The sequence below is a fragment of the Hemiscyllium ocellatum genome, chromosome 5 (genome assembly GCF_020745735.1).
Source record: "Hemiscyllium ocellatum isolate sHemOce1 chromosome 5, sHemOce1.pat.X.cur, whole genome shotgun sequence".
Taxonomy (NCBI): domain Eukaryota; kingdom Metazoa; phylum Chordata; class Chondrichthyes; order Orectolobiformes; family Hemiscylliidae; genus Hemiscyllium; species Hemiscyllium ocellatum.
In genome coordinates this window covers 38,334,938-38,353,850 of record NC_083405.1, presented here as the reverse complement: position 1 = coordinate 38,353,850, position 18,913 = coordinate 38,334,938, and the positions used below count along the sequence as shown (strand labels likewise).

At 40.3% G+C, this 18,913-nt stretch overlaps 1 protein-coding gene across 6 annotated transcripts in view; it reads right to left on the bottom strand.

The window, feature by feature from the left end:
* The window catches only part of cdk6 (cyclin dependent kinase 6), a 239,985-nt gene that overhangs the window by 86,486 nt on the left and 134,586 nt on the right, over nucleotides 1–18,913 (bottom strand). The gene's annotated exons all lie outside the window — the stretch shown is intronic.

Below are 18,913 nucleotides of genomic sequence, written 5' to 3'. Positions count from 1 at the left end.
GATTGATTTCATAGATCAGTGCATCATCATCGAGGGCTGAAGGGCCTCTACTGCACTGTAAAGTTCTATGTTGTAAACAAATGGATGATACAAATCAGGGTTTACTAAATGCTTTTAAACTAATTTAGCTTGACCTCCCAAAACAGAAAAATCTCTCTGTTCTGCCACTATTGTAAGGGTGCAGAGATCATTTCTCCAGTTTCCCAGCTGAGTAACCTAAATGATATTTTATGACCTTCCTATAAACAGTGTCAAAATGGCCCCAGCACTTTCAGGATAATAGATCACAAGTTTGCTTTAGCTCATTTATCCAATTTACTATAATTCCTAAAACTAAAAATTGTGCAGTCAAACGAATGAATCAGATGTTCCTAATTGTGTGTACAGGAGGAAAGCCTGACCTTTCCATCTTCGCAAGAGGTAAAGCATTACCTTAGTAATGGACATTTACAATGAGTTGCTTCAGGTGGTATTGCATGCCAAAGTTGATGATGGTAATCAAGGGATGGAAATACCTGGAGGAGAAGGTGAGTAGATATTGAATTCTGTACAAGAGAAAGGAGTACATTCCTCTGGCAGCATGTCATAGTCTCAGTTTTACAGAGTTTCTCTGCTCAGAGGCAAGGTTTCACTGTCTCCTACATATGTCATCTACAGAATCAGTCATGGAAAATTCATTCCATTGCAACAGCATCACTCAGGCTTACTGATGAAACCCAACTATCACTGGCTCAGACTGCAGGATCCTGGGCCAAGAAGGCAAAGCTGATCATTACTGCTGATTTTTAATTCAATAATTATTTCGGATACCTACTGGTATGTGAATAGAAGATGAGAAAAGACTTTGTTTGTGATGCCCTTCTTGTTGACTAGTTCACTGACAGTCACTGTCTACGCTCCAATGAGGTTTAAAGAAAAGTCATACTGGCCTTGAAGAATTAACTCTGCTTCTCTCTCCACAGATACTGCCTGATTTGCTCAGTTTCCAAACATCCTCTGTGGTTGTTTCAGATTTCCAGAGTCCACAATATTTTGCCATCATTCAAATGAATAACCATTTAAGAAGGCTACCACAGAGCTACTAGTGAACATGTACTCACCAACCCAATATAGGTTAACATCTCTAGAAAGAATGTTAAAGATCAGTTGATGATTTTCTTCCATTTTATATGCAAAGAGACAGAAAGGAATAAGTTTGTCAGGGGAGTGAAGACTGTATTCCAGTCTCTGTGCTCATCCAATGAGTATATAGCTTGAACTTTGCTCCAGTATTTTCTTTCATCTTCACAGCTAGATTACCTTGTAATACACAAGCAGCCAAGTAGCATCCTGTTTTCTGCATCAGTGAAGCAATTCATTGCAAAAATAGAAGCAGGAATAGTTTTTTTAAAAACTAATTTTAGTTCTATATTCACATTACATTCAGTTTAAAGGGTCAGCATGATTAGTAACATGAGAGAATAAAATTGGTGGTGACAGTAGAAAGAAAACAAAATACTTTTAAGAAGCTGAGAGGAACGGTTATGGACAAAATATCCTGGCACATAACAGGATAAAACAGTCTGCTATAGGATACCTATTAATTTGCTTGTGATGATTTGTTTGATCTGGGAGTTTAAGGATCAGAAACTGGTAAATTAAATAAAATTGGAAAGCAACATCATTGTGATTAAAAAAAAAAGAATGCATACCAGAATTGAATGGAACTGTGACCAAAAATGCCAGTTGGCAGGAACAAGGTAAGCAAGAGACCATAATGAACAGAACTGATTAAATTTAAAAACAAACACTTTAATCAAAGGTAGGATTTAGTAGGAATGTGAACAGGGAAGGAAGGGCTTATAAATTAATTTTAAAACATGATGGAATTAGAAAATTGAACAGTTAATCAAGTATGCCTTTTGATCCTTGATCTTTCTGCAGTAGAGTTCTACTAAGCCTAGTACATTGTGATGTAGTAGACTGTGACTAGATCAAAGTATCCAAAGAAGTATTCCCTTCTGTTGTTCCTCAATAACCTATTATTTATTCACTAGCTTTCCGTTTTAGGTTGTACATTAGAACTTTTTGTTTTACTGATAATTGTGTGAATTAGTAACTAAGAGTACACACCTTCTGACTTCCTTTTGATATTTTAATAATTACGCTTTCCCAAAGCCAAGCATCATAATAAAATTAACAAAGTGGTGAGTATGCCAGTAATTGCAAGTAGTACATAACTTACTAAAGATGCTTATGTATTTTATGAATTATGCAAACTAAAATAGATTGATATTTGAAAAGCCAATTGCTTATATCCATACTGTACCAATAGAACTCACCCATTCAGTTTCTGCCAAATTAGCGTATTGTTAGAAGACAGTTTTCTTGTAGCAAGCTGATTGAGACCTGCTGTGTCACATAGGCAACAACTCAGTTGTTTTAGGCATTTCATATAAATGTGCTTAAATGTTCATTCCTAAAATTGCAAAATGGAAAACTGACCTCCAACACTGAACCAAAAGCCTACACCAATGTCATCCTCCTCAGATCTAGAGTTAAGTGTTAATTAATGGACGCTTAGGAACAGGACTGAATAATTCACTTATTCTAATTGGCAGGGCCCTCCAACACATCTACTGCCTTCTCGTTGCTTCCTTTCTCTCTCTCAGAACAATGAAAAAGTTCCTCTTCGCCGTCACCAGACACCCCTCCAGCATCCATATTCACTGGATTATCCTATGCAATATTTACAAATCTATTATGATTCCACCATAAAACCTATCTTCCCTGGCCTGCTCCTTCAGTATTTTGAAAGGACCATTTCCTCCACGACACTAGTCCACTCCTCAGTTACCTCTAACACCATCACCCTTCCCTGCAGTACGTTTCTCTCCTAATGCAGAGATGGAATACTTGAATTTCTGCCTCTTCCTTTTTCACCATCCTGTTCTCCAAGTTGAACAATAGGTTGGATCACAAGGTCTGTTTCCATGCTGTACATCTCTATGACTCTATAATATTCACCTGTTTGATTGTACTTCAGAGTTTCACCTGTACATCTTTATATTGTGTTCAATGTTCATGATTTGGCCTCTTCTATATTAGAGACCAAATGTTGAAAGGGTGGCTGCTTTGTGGGCTTAATGTATTCATAGGTGCCCTTCAGTCTGCCAGTATGCCCTTGACCTTCCTGCTGCTTGTGATTTTCATTCTCTGTTTCTGTCCATGGCCTGCAAGGAGTCCACTTTGGTTCAATGCAAGCTCAAAGTGCAGCATCACATCTTTTGTCTCTGCACTTGGCAGCCTTCTGGACTCAGTAGGGAGTTCAATAATTTTAGATCATTATATCTGGCTCCATCCTGTTCAAAGATCTTTTGTTTTTATTTGCTAGCTTGTTTCTTTCCTTCATGATACATTCAAGTGGCTCCTCAAGAGCCATTAATAGTTCAGCTGGATACGAGCTTTGTTTCGTTACAGGCCCATGGCCACTCCTTCTAGCTGTTGCAGCATGAAATCTTGTTAGTTCTTCCCTCCTGTCCTCTCACTTTCCCTTTTAATGTGCTTAACTCCTCCCCTTCTACCATCATAAGAAACTCTCATATTTCTACCTTTCTTCCGTTGTGATGAAAAGTTATTGTACTGAAACACTGGATTTTCCATTTTGCAGCAATTTCATGCAGATTGCCATTCTGCTCTTTCCTTTCTTTTAAGGAAAGGGGCGAGCTCGGTATGTCCGACAGATGATTCTGATCAGGGCTCCTTCAGAGATGCAGAGCTGTAGTTTCTACTCTGGCAGATCTCTCCTGGATCAGACCTGTCTGAGGAATGCAAATCATACTCCCTTTCCACAGCATTCAGCTGAAATATTCTGAAACTTGAAGTCCGGAATTATACTTAGCCACATCGACAGCTAATGTCAAGCAATAAGCATACAAGCCAAGTGAGAGATTAGGGTGCTAGGAAGATAAGATGCCGGATGGGTTGGGTGTCAGGTTGAATAGTGTGGGAAGTGGGTAAGGGTGGGGGTGGGGGTGCAATTGGGCAAGGTGTCAAGTGGGTAGAATGCTTCGTGGGTAAAGAATTACTTATAATGTTTTTCTAAATGTTAATAGTCCATAACTAAAGCAGAACAGCTAATTTTACTTCAATGCTTCCCAAACCCTTTCCTGATGAAACCTGATTTTATTGTCTCAGACTTGATGTGATCTGGGGTGAAAATTTGAAGATTACAAGCATTCTTGAGTGGAGGGGAGGAAACAAACGTGTGCCCTACCACTTGTACCTTCAGCTCTATTAGCTTCTCCTGCACCTCCCAACTCCTTCATGACTTTACCTTTCCCTCCTTCACCTCCCATTTTTCTTCTATTTCACCACTCCCATTTCTCTTCCTTCATTACCCCCTCTCTGCCTCCTCATTCCCTTACCTCCTGAAACTTGATCCCTCTTTCTTTCTTCCTCAACTCTCTCAAGAGTTAACATTTTGAGTTGGACTCGAAATATAAACCGGTTTCCTTCCCACAGATTATACCAGACCTGCTAAGCTTCTCCAGCAATTTGTTTTTGTTTCAGATCTTGTTTTATTTTAGCTTCAGTTTGTAGGATATTTGATGATCAGTGATATTTAGAATGTATGCGTTTTTCTGTTTTAAGTCCAAATTTCCAATTTTTTCACACTGATTTACAAACTATTGCATCTCCTAACAGGTGAGCTATATAGTTACAAAAACAGAAACTGCTGGAAAAGCTCAGCAAGTCTGGCAGCATCTGTGGAGAGATACCAGTTAAAGTTTAGGGTCCAGTGACCCTTCCTCAGAACTGTCAGTAAATCATCATTCAATCATTGTTACTGAGGCAAAATCCTGAAACTATATAGATTACAGCATTGTGGGGTCACCTTCGCCACATGAACTGCAATGGTTTAATATAACCATTTCAAGGGCAGCTAGAGATAGGCTATAAATGCCACCTTTGCTTGTAATTCTAACATCCGAAGGATGAATACACAGGCAAACAAGTGTGATTTTTATCATTATTGTTTTTTAAAACAATTGGCCACAGGATTTAGGCATCGCTAGCTAAGCCAGTATTTATTGGAGATAGTGAGGACTGCAGATACTGGAAAGTCAGAATCAATAAATTGTGCAACTGGAAAAAGCATAGTAGGTCAAGCAATATCAGAGGAGTAGGAGAGTTGACGTTTCAGGTTAGAACCTTTCATTATTACAGTAAATATTACCATCTCTAATTGCCCTTGAGAAGGTGGTAGTGAGCTGCCTGCTGCAGTCCATTTGGTGTAGGTACTGACATAGTGTTGTTATAAGAGTATCTTCCAGGCTTTTGACCCAGCAACAGTAAAGGAATGGTGAAATAGGTCCAAGTCAGCATGGTGAGTGACTTAGAGGGGAACTTGCAGATGGTGATACTTTTATGCATCTACTGTCGTGTTCTTCTAGGTAATACGGGTTGCAGCTTTAGAAGGTGCTGTTCAAGGAGACTGGCTAAGTTGTTGCAATGCATCTTACAGATGGTACACTCTACTACCACTGTGCTTCATTAGTGGAGGGAGCTAATACTGAAAGTGTTAGATGAATTGCCAATGAAGTGAGCTGCTTTGTTTTGAATTGGGTTTCTAGACTGTTGTTGGAACTGCACTCACTGAGGCAAATAGACACAATTCTATCAAACTCCTGAACTGAACCTTGCTAAGGGGAGTCAGGAAGTGAGTTATTAATCAGACGGATGTAAAAGATTGTATTTTTCCACTGAGTTGCTAGCCTTCTTCATCACTAAGGATGGGGGTATTTGTAGAGCCTCCTTCTCCAGCTTAATCACCCACTACTATTCACGATTGGATGTGGCAGGACTGCAGAGCTTTGATCCGATCTATCATTGCCCATTGTATGCTGCTTGGTCCATTTTATTGAAGTGTCTTAAAGCCAGCTGTCTCTAGCCATCTTATGCAAGTTCTGACAGAATTTGGGTTTTAATAAAAATAGATAATTAATTGATAAAAATAGATAATAATCTGCAACAATGAAATAAATGCAGACGGTAACAGCATCTTGATATAATGATTAGGCAATTGATCAGGGCGTCTGATTCAGACTACCATTCCAATCCCTCTCCTGAAAGCATTGATATTGTAATCAGGATAGAATCAGGCTAAGCTGAGTAATACACATGGCTGAATAATCTTCCGACATTGACTGGCCAAATTAATATGTAAAAAATAACCATTTGTGGAAGAACTCCATGTCTCTAATGCCTGAACAATCATAATTTACTAGAAGTCTGTGTTCAGGAATAAAGAAATAAGGAAAGCAATTTAAAAGCATACTGATGAAATATAGCTAAGATTAAAGATCAGCTAAAAGGAACCATAATGTAATATTCCCAAGGGCCTCACCATTAGCATTTAAAATTCCAGATCTCGGTGGGGAAGCCAACAGGCATCCCTGTCCCATTCTAACACTTACATCAGTTTGTTAGCCTTGTTAAAGGTCAACGTAAAAAGTTTATCCATTATTTCTCTTTCCAGGTGTTGGTGGAAGTGCACCTCCAGAATTTCTGTTGTAACTCTTAATAACCTCCAGTATTTTCTGCATTTTTTTTTACACTACCAATCAATGACTTCCTGTTTTATACCTACAACTTTAATGTGATTCAGGTTTCAAATGAGCCAAGCTTTTTTATGGCACAATTCTTATGCACCTTTAGGATGCAAAATTACCTGACAGAACTCCTTTATCTCTACCCATTATTCACTCAGATGAAATATATATATATAAGAATACAAAAAATGGAAAACAAGAAAAAGCAAGTAAGCTATTGGAACATTGTTAGATTAGAGGGAGGAGCACAAGGCACACCAACTCTTCATCACAATCCAGCAACCACAGGTAGAATTACACATGTCGCAGACTGGACACACAAGGAGGATGGTTTGTGTGAAGCAGTTAAAATACTTGGTAAACTACTGTTTTCTGGTGAGAGGGAGGGTTCAGTTGATGTGTATAGAAAAATTCTATATTAGATTACATAGTGCATGGAGGGATAAAATTTGTGCAACATGTTAGTTAGCTCTTTGTTTTCTGAGGCAGAACACAGTAGATTAAAAATAAAAAACCTGCCTGCTGGTTTTGATAGGATATCACAAGATCATACTTTTTTTGGTAGATCTATTCATTTTGCAGTTTTTTTTGAGACATACTTGTCAAAATGCGCTTTATCTGAGTCACTTTTAGAATAGAATTTTTACGTTTTAATAAAAGTGAGTAATCAACTGTCTGCCATCAGAGACAGATTCAGAGGCCCAGAGACAGAGACAGACTTAATATTCAGCAATAATGACTAAACTACAATGGAGTCCAACTTACAGCACAGTTTAAAGCATCTAACAGTTCACAGACTTGTTATGTTGCTGAAGACCACTTTGCCTATCCATCAAATATCATGGAAGGTTTTCTGGTGATGAGACAAATAACAAAGAGAACAAAGAACATTTACAGCCCAGGAACAGGCCCTTCGGCCCTCCAAGCCTGAGCCGATCCAAATCTACTGTCTAAACCTGTCACCCAATTCCTAAGCATCTGTATCCCTCTGCTCCCCATCTACTCATGCATCTGTCCAGACGCATCTTAAATGAATCTACCATGCCTGCCTCTACCACAGCTGCTGGTAATGCGTTCCAGGCACCTACCACCCTCGGTGTAAAATACTTGCCGCGTGTATCCTCCTTGAACTTTTCACATCTCACTTGAAAGCATGACCTCTCGTAATTGAATCCTTCACCCTGAGAAAAAGCTCATCTCTATCTACCCTGTCTATACCCTTCATGATTTTGTAGAGCTCAATCAGGAGCCCCAACAATCTCCTTTTTTCTAATGAAAACGAACCTAACCTACTCAACCTCTTTTCATAGCTAGCACCTTCCATATTAGGCAATATCCTCGTAAACCTTCTCTGAACAAAACTGCAGATCATACGAATTGAATTTGAATTCTGCCAGCTGCCATGGTGGGATTTGAGCCTGCATTCCCATCGTATTAACCTGGGCCTTTGAATTACAAGCCCAGTGACTCTACTATTATGCCACTACATCCCTACAGACCTATCGAGTTTCCTCATTACATCGTAACAAGCTTGCCTTATTAACTACCTACCCCGCCCCTAGGACTCTTCTGATTCGAGCCCTATTTTACTGCTTGCCATACCCAGAACAGCTCACCATTGCTGGGATATCCTAGAATGGAGCAGCATACCTAGCACCAGCACTGCCTTTAAAGGGTTATTGTGCACCCAGATGAGTAATGTTAGACTGGAGTCTGCTCAGTTCCTGATATTTGCCTTGAACATTGCAGACAAGGAAAACTTGGCGCCCCACTTTCTGGGCAAGGATCTCAACATCCTCTTGGACAGGGTAGTGCAGAGCTAACAGTGAAGGCCATGACACCAGAAATGCCAACCTGTGTCACTGTAATCTTAGTGGAATGCAGAGCACCGTAGGAAGACTGTCAAAACGTCTCCACTCCACCAACATATGTGACATCATCATCTCACTATTTCTGTCACCGTATTTACTCCCACCAAGGCTTATGCTCCAACACACTCAGTATTGTCCATAACATCTTCCCTCATTCTTTGTCACCTACCCTCAATAGCCTTCTGCCTTTGCCCCATATCCTTGAACAATGTTTCCATTTAAATGATCATCAAATGCACTCCCAAAAGCCTCAACTGAACCTGTTTCCAGGCAAGTTTTTTTTCCCACATTACATTTGCTCACTTCCTATCACTTTGTGGTATGCTAAAGCTTATGTTAATCTTCACCTGATAAGGAACAGGTCAAGGCAAAAATGGCCTTGACATCTTAACTATGTCATTTGATCCAGACTTCCATCTATGTGCAACCTCTGCCACCTATTTCCACCAGAAGCTCTGGCTTCAAGCATGGAAGTCTGCCCAAAAAAATGGCGTAGGTAATGGTATATCAACACGACAATCAACCAACCTTGCCATGTTTAGAACTGCAAACAGGTAGCAGTGACATGAAAATTGCTTACCTTATTTCTGCTTGATGTTTTCACATTGGGAACTCAAGATTTTATTCTCCTTTATTTTTCAAATATTTGTGTAAATATTTGTTTTGCTTTTATCGGATTTGAATTTAATTTCATGAGCCAGTTCAAAGATGTTGTGTTGTACTATAGTTTACAGTTAATCCAACTGGCAGATGAACACAAATAAAGATAAAGGTTAAGCTTCAGGGTAATGTAATTCTCCAGGACAGATTATTGGCAAGAATAGAGTTTAAGTTATTAGGAAATGTAATACATCTGTTGAATGGGTTTTCTGATTAATGATGTAAAGTGGATAGGATTTGTCTGACCTCCATAGATTTGACCTCATCCAAACCTCTACCTGTAACTTACCTTGTGCTTATTTTCAAAATCCTCCAATACCTCAGCCCATCCCTGTAATCTGCTACGGTGCTACAAGCCCTCCAATTTATCTACCTTCCTCCCAACTGGCCTGAAGCATTTCTAGCTTTAATCACTCAATCATCGTCTGCCAAGCCTTAATCTACCGTAACCCTAAGATCAGAAATGCCCTCCTAAATCACTCAGCCTCACTTTCCAATCTTAAGAAGCTCCTTAAAATCTAATTCATTGCCCAAAGTTTAGATCATCTGCCGTAATATCTCCTTATGTGGTTCTGTGTCAAATTCTCCTCTATAACTCTTCTGTAATCACCTTGGAACATTTTGTTGCGTTAAAAGCATCGCATAAATACAAAGTTGTTGTTTCTGAAAGGGGGGGGGGGGGGGGGGGGTTTCCACAGAAAGCAAATTATGAAAATGTAACTTTCCCACTTCGTAAACAATTTCTTCAATGATCGCTATTTCAGTCGCTAACAATTAAAATTAATTCAGGAGCGTGTGCTGTGCAATCTCCATGCATCTTTGATCACGGTCATAATAAGCATTAGGGTCTTGATTTGTTATGCAAAGCACCAACCACCTGAAATTACATTAAGAGCAGAAGATTGCTTTTGCCATAGTATTAACAAAAGGTGGTTATTATTCATGATAAAATGGTCATGCATTTACGTATGGATCGCATTGAGATATTCATGATGCAATTTCACAATACAATTAGGCAAAATACAAATGCCTACATTTTTGAAAAAGGGACTGGGGACAACACTAGACAAGGGTAAATGGAAGATTATTCTAAAGTATACATTTCTTTCAGTGTTGACTTTCCAGAGATGAAGGGATCAGCGAAGATCATTTTGTTTTCATGTTGATGAAGCAGTTTTTGCTATGCTAACCTTGACAGTCCCCCTGTGAGTAGTGAGTCAACTGGTTGTTTCCAACTTCAAATTGCACCCTCCCATGCAATGATGGCCACTGTACATGCTTAAGTTATACTGAAATCCTGATAATATTAATAATTATTAAAATGTTTCAGAAACATGGCATTATTTTCTAAAATTGGTTAAACCATCTTTGGAAATTTTTATGAGTAACTGCAAATTCATCAGTTAAAATGTCAGGACTTTTGATGTTCTAGTTTCTATTGCCTGTTTGTCCCCAAAATGCAAAAAATGACTAGATTTAACCAGAACTGTATCTGGTTGAGTCATTATGAACCTTTTATCAGTTACTGTAGATATTATTGCTTTTACACAGTTATTGCTTACAGTTAGACTTATTTTTAGGTTTTACATTTTTGTAACAGCGTTTTTCTCCACTGGAGATATAAAATCCATTAGAAGGGTCATTAATTCTTGTGCAAGAAACATGTTGATCATTGACATTCTTTTTCTTGTTAATCTCTGCACTCCTCAAGTTTCTTACTCTTAAGTGAATACTCTTACTCTCTTAGCTTATTGTTTCAACTTCACCCCAAACTTTGTAATTGGTCTTCCTTTAGTTCTGTATGACCCTTGGTTCTGCATTTCCTTCAAATGCTATTGCATGCTGTACTGGTATGACCACACTTATGGGCTATTCTCAGATGGCCTTAGAAGAGATGTCATTGTATGTCAACCAAATAGCGTGATCTTGGGTCACAAGTAAGCCAAACCACATATAGGTAGCACATTCCTTTTTGTGAAGATAAACAATTGCTGCCTTTATAATAATCTGATAATCTACTCAGTCATTTTCAATGCCAGCCAAAAAATTACTAAATTTACTGATATCAAATCACCTGCATTGCGATTAGCATTTCAAACCTGGGGCAGAATTTTACCCTCAGTGTAAGATGATAAAGGATGCAAGTGGGTACATAATTTCACAGAGTTGGCCACCATTCCAGTATCATACCACACTTGAGCCAAATTCCCAGATTTGAGATTGGAAGGGTTATCCAAAGCCAGGCCCAAACTATCCAATGGCAGGTAGATTATTAAGGTAGGTTTTAAAAACAATTATCGGAAGTTGACTGGAATTTTCCAACCGGCCTGTGTGTCCACATCAGAGCTGGGAAGGTCAGCTGCCTGAAGATAACCTCCCTGCAAAAGACTCCATGGGCTAATGCCCTTTGGCATCTTTGAGATCTTCCCCATTTAACCAGACACAGCTGCGGCAGCAGACCAACCAATGGAAGGCTTCGCCTATACAGCAGCACTACTACAGATTGAGCTGGTTGGGTCCTAAACAAGAGTGGCACGGTGACTCAGTGGTTCGCACCACTGCCTCACAGCATCAGGGACCTGGGTTAGATTCCAGCCTTGGGCAACTGCGTGGAGTTTGTACATACTCCTAGTGTCTGCATGGGTTTCCTCCGAATGCTCTGTTTTCCTCCCACAGTCCAAAGATGTGCAGGTCAGGTGAACTGGCCATGCTAACTTGCCCATAGTGTTCAGGGATGTGTAGGTTAGGTGCATTAGTCAGGGGCAAATATAGGGTAGGGGAAATGGATCTGTGAGAGGTAATCTTCAGAGGGGTGGTGTGGACTTGGTGGAACTGAAGGGCTTGTTTGCACACTGTAGGGATTCTTGATTCTATAAACAACATAGTTGCTAGACTCTGTCTGCGACAGGTGGTGAGGGAACCAACAAGAAGGAAGAACATGCGTAACCTCATCTTTACTAATCTGCCAGCTGCAGATGCATCTGTCCATGACAGTATCAGTAAAAGCAACTACCGCACAGTTCTTGTGGAGATGAAGTCCCGCCTTCACATTGAGAATAACCTCCATTGTCTTATATGGCACTTCAATTGTGCTAAATGGGACACACTTCAAACAGATCCAGCAACTCAAAACTGGACATTCATGAAGTGTTGTGGGCCATCAACAGCAGAATTGTACTCCAGCACAATCTGCATCCTCATGGCCCGGCATATCCCCCACTCAACCATTACCATCAAGCCAGGGGATCAACCCTGATTCAATGGAGAGCGCAGGAGGACATGCCAGGAACAGCACCAGGCACACCTGAAGTCACCAAACAACTTGCATGCCAAACAACATCAGCAACAAGTGATAGAGCTAAGCGATCCCACATCCAATGGATCGGATCTAAGCTCTGCAGACCTGCCACATCCAGTTGTGAATGGATGATTAAACAACTCACTGGAGGAGAAGGCGCCACAGATATCCCCATCCTCAATGATGGAAGAGCCCAGTACATCAGTGCAAAAGATAAGGCTGAAGCTTTTGCAGCAATCTTCAGCCAGAAGTGCCCAGTGAACGATCCATCTCTGCCTCCTCCAGTGGTCCACAGCAGCATCACAGATACCAGTATTCAGCCAATTCGATTAACTCCATGTGATATCAAGAAACAGTTCAAGTCACTGGATACTGGAAAGGCTACAGGCCCTGACAATATTCTGACAATAGTACTGAAGATTTGTGCTCCAGAACTTGTTGCTCCCCTAGCCAAGCTGATCCAGCACAGTTACAAAACTGGCGTCTACCCAACAATGTGGAAAATTGCCCAAGTATGTCCTGTACATTAAAATCAGGACAAATACAACCCAGCCAATTACTGCCCCATCAGTCTACTCTCGATAATCAGTGAAGTGATGGAAGGTGCAGTGCTAGCAAGCAGCAGCTACTCAGCAATAACCAACTCAGTGACACCCAGTTTAGGTTACACCAGGACCACTCAGCTCCTGACCTAATTACAGCCATGGTTCAAATATGGAAAAAAAAGAGCTAAATTCCAGAGGTGAGGTGAGTGTGACAGCTTTTGACATCAAGGTGCACTTGACAGAGTGTGGCATCACGGAGCCTTACAAAACTGGAATCACCAGGTATCGGGGAAAAACTCGGCAGTTACAATCATACCTGACACATAGGAAGATGGTTGTGGTTGTTGGAGTACAGTCATCTCAGCTCCAGGATATCTCTGCAGGAGTTCCCTCAGGGTAGTGTCCTATCCCCAACCATCTTCAGTTGCATCATCAATGACCTTCCCTCCATTACAAGGTCAGAAGTGGACATGTTCACCAATGATTGTGCAATATTCAGTACCATTTGTGACTCCTCAGATACTGAAGCAGTCCGTGTCCAAATGCAACAAGATCTGGACAATATCCAGGCTTGGGCTGACAAGTGGCAAGTAACATTTGCACTATACAAATGCCAAGCTAGGAGACATTACCATTAAGAGACAATCTAACCACCACTTCTTGACCTTCAATGATGTTATCTTCACTGAATACCTCTCTATCAATACCCTGGGAGTTTTCATTGATTAGGAACTCAACTGGACTCACCACATACATGCAGTGGCTACAAGAGCAGGTTACAGTCAGGTGAGTAAGTCACCTGACTCCTCAAAGCCTGACTACCAACTACAAGGCACAAGTCAGAAGTGTGATGCCTGGGTGAGTGCCGCCCCAATAACACTTAAAGAGCTGGATACCATCTAGGACAAAGCAGCCTGCTTGATCAATACTACATCCACAACCATCCACTCCCTCCACCAGCAACGCTTATTAGCGGCAGTGTGTACTCTCCACGAAATATACTGCAGAAATTCACCAAAGATCCTCAGACAGCACCTTCCAAACCCATGACCAGTTCCATCTAGAAGGACAAGTGCAGCAGATATATGGGAACACCACCACCTTCAAGTTCCCCTCCAAGCCACTCACCTGACTTGGAAATATATCACTTTATCTTCACTGTTGCTGGGTCAATATCCTGGAACTCCTTCCCTAATGGCATTGTGGGTCAACCCACAACAGGTGGACTGCAGCGGTTCAAGGTAGGTCACCACCACCTTCTCAAAGGCAACTAGGGATAGACAATAAATGCTAGTCAAGCATTGACACCCATATCCTACAAAAATGATTAAATTTAAAAAAAAACACAATGATGATGATAATGGAGACAATTTATTCAAAGCTGTGAGGAAGCGCTTCTTGGGCAGATCCTCTCTTTTATAACTGCAATGGCAGGGATTGCAACTCGTTTGGTGCCTCCTACTGGGTCTCCAGCTTTGAAAGCTCGCCCATTGCTCACAACTCAAGGGCTACATGTCCTCTGGGGCACTAATCAGTCAATTCACAAAATCAACATCTGCACCTGTTATAGTGGAGAGGCTGGGACACCTGACCAAAAACAAAATCCTGTCACTGGAGAAACTCAGCTGGTGTGGCAGCATCTGCAGGGCGAAAGCAGAGTTAATATCTTGAGGCTAGTGACTCTTCTTCATAACTGGTGGCAGCTATGAAAATGGGGGTGTGGGAGTATAAGGGAGAGTGAGTAGATAGGTAGAGATGGAGCGCAGAGAGAGAGAGAGAAGTTATGAAAGAGATGAGCAGAAAGAGGGATTATTGTTAGTAAATCAGGTCAGAATAAAAGCTGACCAAGTGATAGGGATAGCAGAGAGTGGGTTGGCTGCACTGAAAGGATTACATGTTGGTTTCATCTGGTTGAAAATGTGTTGCTGGTTAAAGCGCAGCAGGTCAGGCAGCATCCAAGGAACAGGAAACTCGACGTTTCGGGCAAAAGCCCTTCATCTGGTTGTTCTAGTTTCTCCCAAAGACGTGCAGATTAGGTGGACTGGATATGCTAAATTGCCCATAATATCCAGGGATGTGCAGGTCAGGTGGGATTTTCCGCATGTAAGACGAAGAGCAGATGAGAATGGGTTGGCTGTGCTGAAGGCAACTCATGTCATATGGGACCAGGGTGTGAGTAAAAAATATGGAATATAATCAGGCTTCAAAGTTATTGAATTCAATGTTGAGTCCCAGAGGCTGCAGGTGATATATGAAGTGCTGTTCTTCAACTTTACACGGAGGCTTACTGGAACACAGCAGCAGGCCAAAGACCAAAACTTTGGCACGGGAACATAGTTGTGCATTTAAGTAGCAGGGATTAGAAGTTTAGGGTCATTCTTCGGACAGAACATAGGTGTTCTTGAAGTGGTTACCCATTCTGTTTCATCTCCCGAATGTAGAGGAAATCACATTGTGAGGTTCCAGTAAGACTCAGAACAAGCTTAAGGAACAGCATCTATCTTTCGCTTGGGAAATCTGCAGCCTCTAGCAGTCACCATCAGTTTAATAACTTTGATGCCTGAAGCTTTTTATCCATCTGCACACCTGGTCCTGTCATGGTATGGGGTACTCTCGGCACAGCTGAGCTATTCTCACCCACTCTCTGCCCTTTCCCTTCAAATCTCAGTTCTCATTATCACTTATTTGGCTTCTGTTCTGGCTTATTACCTATTATCCCCTTATCTACCTACCCCTTTCATACATCTGTCTGGGCTCTATCTCCACATAACTGCTCACAACCCCCACATCTTCACCAGATTCTCCCAGCTGCTATCAGTTCTGGTGAAGAGTCATCAGGCTTAAAACGTTAAGTCTGCTTTCTCCCTAAAGATGCTGAGTTTTCCCAGGAATTTCTGTTTTTACTTCAGATCACCAGCATCTGCATCATTTGTTTCATAATAAAATCCTGTTGTCGAGGTAATTAGGTTAAATTGAACAGAGTTTAAAATGTCCTGAGTTATTGGGAATTGCACTATTTTTGAGGCTCACTACAGTGGTACCCACAGTCTGGAGGGCAGAAATCTTCAAGTACAGAAACCACGGTTACAGCTGTACTTAGATCACTATAGAGATAATCGAGAATTCAAAAACAAAAAAACTTTCCTGAGTTTTCGCACAGCTTTTACAGAACAATAGGTGCTCATCATTGCAAAGACGTGTTTTGATGTAAGGCCCATTGTGAAAATACCTAAATCATTCATAGAGCCTGAAATTAGATTGTGGGACACAAAAAGATACTCCGATCTTGTCTTCAATATCTTTGCCATTTGAGTAAAAATAGTAACTTGTTTATTTGATTAAAAAGAGGCAAAACACAAGCAGTTATTTCCATTATGTTATAACTCTCTGTGATAGCACATAGAAACCAAGCAGCCCTATTCACAGCATTATCACAAAAGTTAAAGGCTTTTAAAAATATGCAAGAGTTCCTCAACTTATCAGACTTTCATGTTGCTTTATTTCAGGAAAGCACAGACTGGGTTTCTGTACTGAACATGAACTACTATTTATTAAAAGTAATTACGCACCAGCTACAAGTAAGCATTTACAAACTGTTGGCATGTACCACTACTAAAAATTTTATTCCTCTTACAAAACACTTCCTTACACACAGACACACAGAATAAAATAGGTTATAGAAACAGGGGAAACTGGAAAGACAGTTCAATAGTCTTTGTTCCTAGGTTCTTTGAGATGCTCCTTATAACTTCAGTTGCCCTTCTCTAGGTGCTTCTAGTTGGTACCAATGGCTGGTTCACTCAAACAAAAATTGTGTGGTTGATCAATTAAAAGCATATATCAACTATTGCAGGAAAGATAATTAGGTTTATAGTGAGTTTGACTGGAGAGAATAGAAAGACTGCTTCTGAGCTGGGAAAAACTGAATACTTCTCTCTGTCTCTAATTTGTTCTCAGTTCCATGCTATTCAATTATGTGAGAACGGATCACACAGTTATTGACAGGTGAAACGATCTCTGCCATTGATAAGTGATCACTAAGTCACAGATTAATCAACTTCTTCTTGTCAGCAACATTTGCAGCTAAACGCCTTCTCAGCTCAAAATCATTTGCAAGTCAAGGCTTCAATTATGTCTTACTTAAACAGTCCTTTACATGATGCCTGGCATGAGTGTCAAGTTACTTGCTTTCAAAGCTGTAGCCACCCTTCCAAACACTGGTTTTAAAACAGCTCTTTCTTATTTCAGCCCCCAGTTTTCAAGAACACAAAACAAAAAGGCACAATTAAAATGGATAAACATTTCACAAACCTTGCTAAAATCGGTTATAACCTGATATCCATACACTTCTGAACTTTGTATTAATTTAAGTTCAAAAACTTGGCAAGGATGAACATGGAATAGAATCCTTTGTTTCACAAACTAAGGTTCTGGTGGTCAGGAGAGTATTCATAATGAATGAGGATATTTTGGAATGCACTGGCTGTGTAATCCTGTCACTGGAGAAACTTAGCAGGTCTGGCAGTATCTGCAGGGAGAAAGCAGAGTTAATATCTCGAGTCTGGTGATTCCTCTTCATGACTAGTGGCAGCTAGGACAATGTGGTATGTATGTTGAAGATGGGGGTGTGGGAGTAGAAGGGAGAGTGAGTAGATAGCTGAGTAGATATATTTTCATTCGTGATTGTTTTATTTCTTGGTCAAACAACACAATCAGTTACATCTACTTTAAGTTCGAGTCTATCTTTCCACTGAGTGCTCAGTCCTATGGGAAATTCCAGGAGGACCACACAAATGTCTTCAAAGAATCCCTGAAGAGGTCAAACATCCTGTCAATGCATTGAATCCCTGGCTTGTAACTGACCAAAATGGAAATGGCTCACTTGGAAAGGCAAGCAATCACATTGAGACACTTTGGGAACAGGAATAGTTTGAACTCAGATATCAGGAAGACACCTGAATACCTTCAAATGACTTATCTGCCCAGCTCCCAACCACCATCTGCACTGCATGTGGACATATCAGCTATTTCAGAACACATCAGAGCACATTATCCTCAATTCTGAATGATTTTTTAAGAAGGTGGTAAAGCTGTATTTGAATACCACCAAGAAATGGGGCTAGAAGGCTCCTTCTTTTCTGTTGTCCTTAGCTGAACAAGCAGTGATGTTTAGCTGGGCCTTTTTACCAGACACACCAACTGTGAAAAGCAGAAAAAAGGTTAAAATTAATTGCAAATCGGAAATATTGCTTAAAGTAAACTTTCGTTGTGCAGTTTTTCTATGAGCCAAATGGGACTGGTTCAGTTGGGAAAGCTGGTTAGCATGGACTAAAGGGTCTATTTCCATATTGTATGGCTCTAATAAAATGGGCCAATGATGTTCATTACTTTTTTCATTACTGTCTCATTCTTACTTTAAATTTAAAGAAACACTTCCTCCTTGTCCACCTTACAACAGTACCCACACAGATTTAGTTTACTCTGTTGAAGCTTTAACAAGTGGTGGACATATAAGTTAGGTATTGGGAGGAATCAGGTAAATTGATTTTCTTCTCAAATGCAGAAAAAATAACACTGCTCTAAAAATGCTATGTACCAAAGCAAATGGATAACAAGAGTATCAGATCAGCATTCAATTATTGTTATTTTATAATATGTATTTATAACATACTAATGGCATAGTCCATCTAGTTTTTTGTTGTCATTTTATATTTAGCAGTATGAAATTCTGACACCACACATTACTGCAGCTTTTCTTAGCAAGACTGTAAATTTGGCACTGATTAGGATCAATTTAAAATTGCTATTAATGCCTGCAATCTAGTTCAAACTGACTATACTTGGGAGTCTTGTGCACAGCAGAGAGAGGAGATACTTAACCCCATCAGTCTGATCTAAAGAGTGTGCCATCCATTGTACTTTTAATAATCCTAAATGGATTAAGAA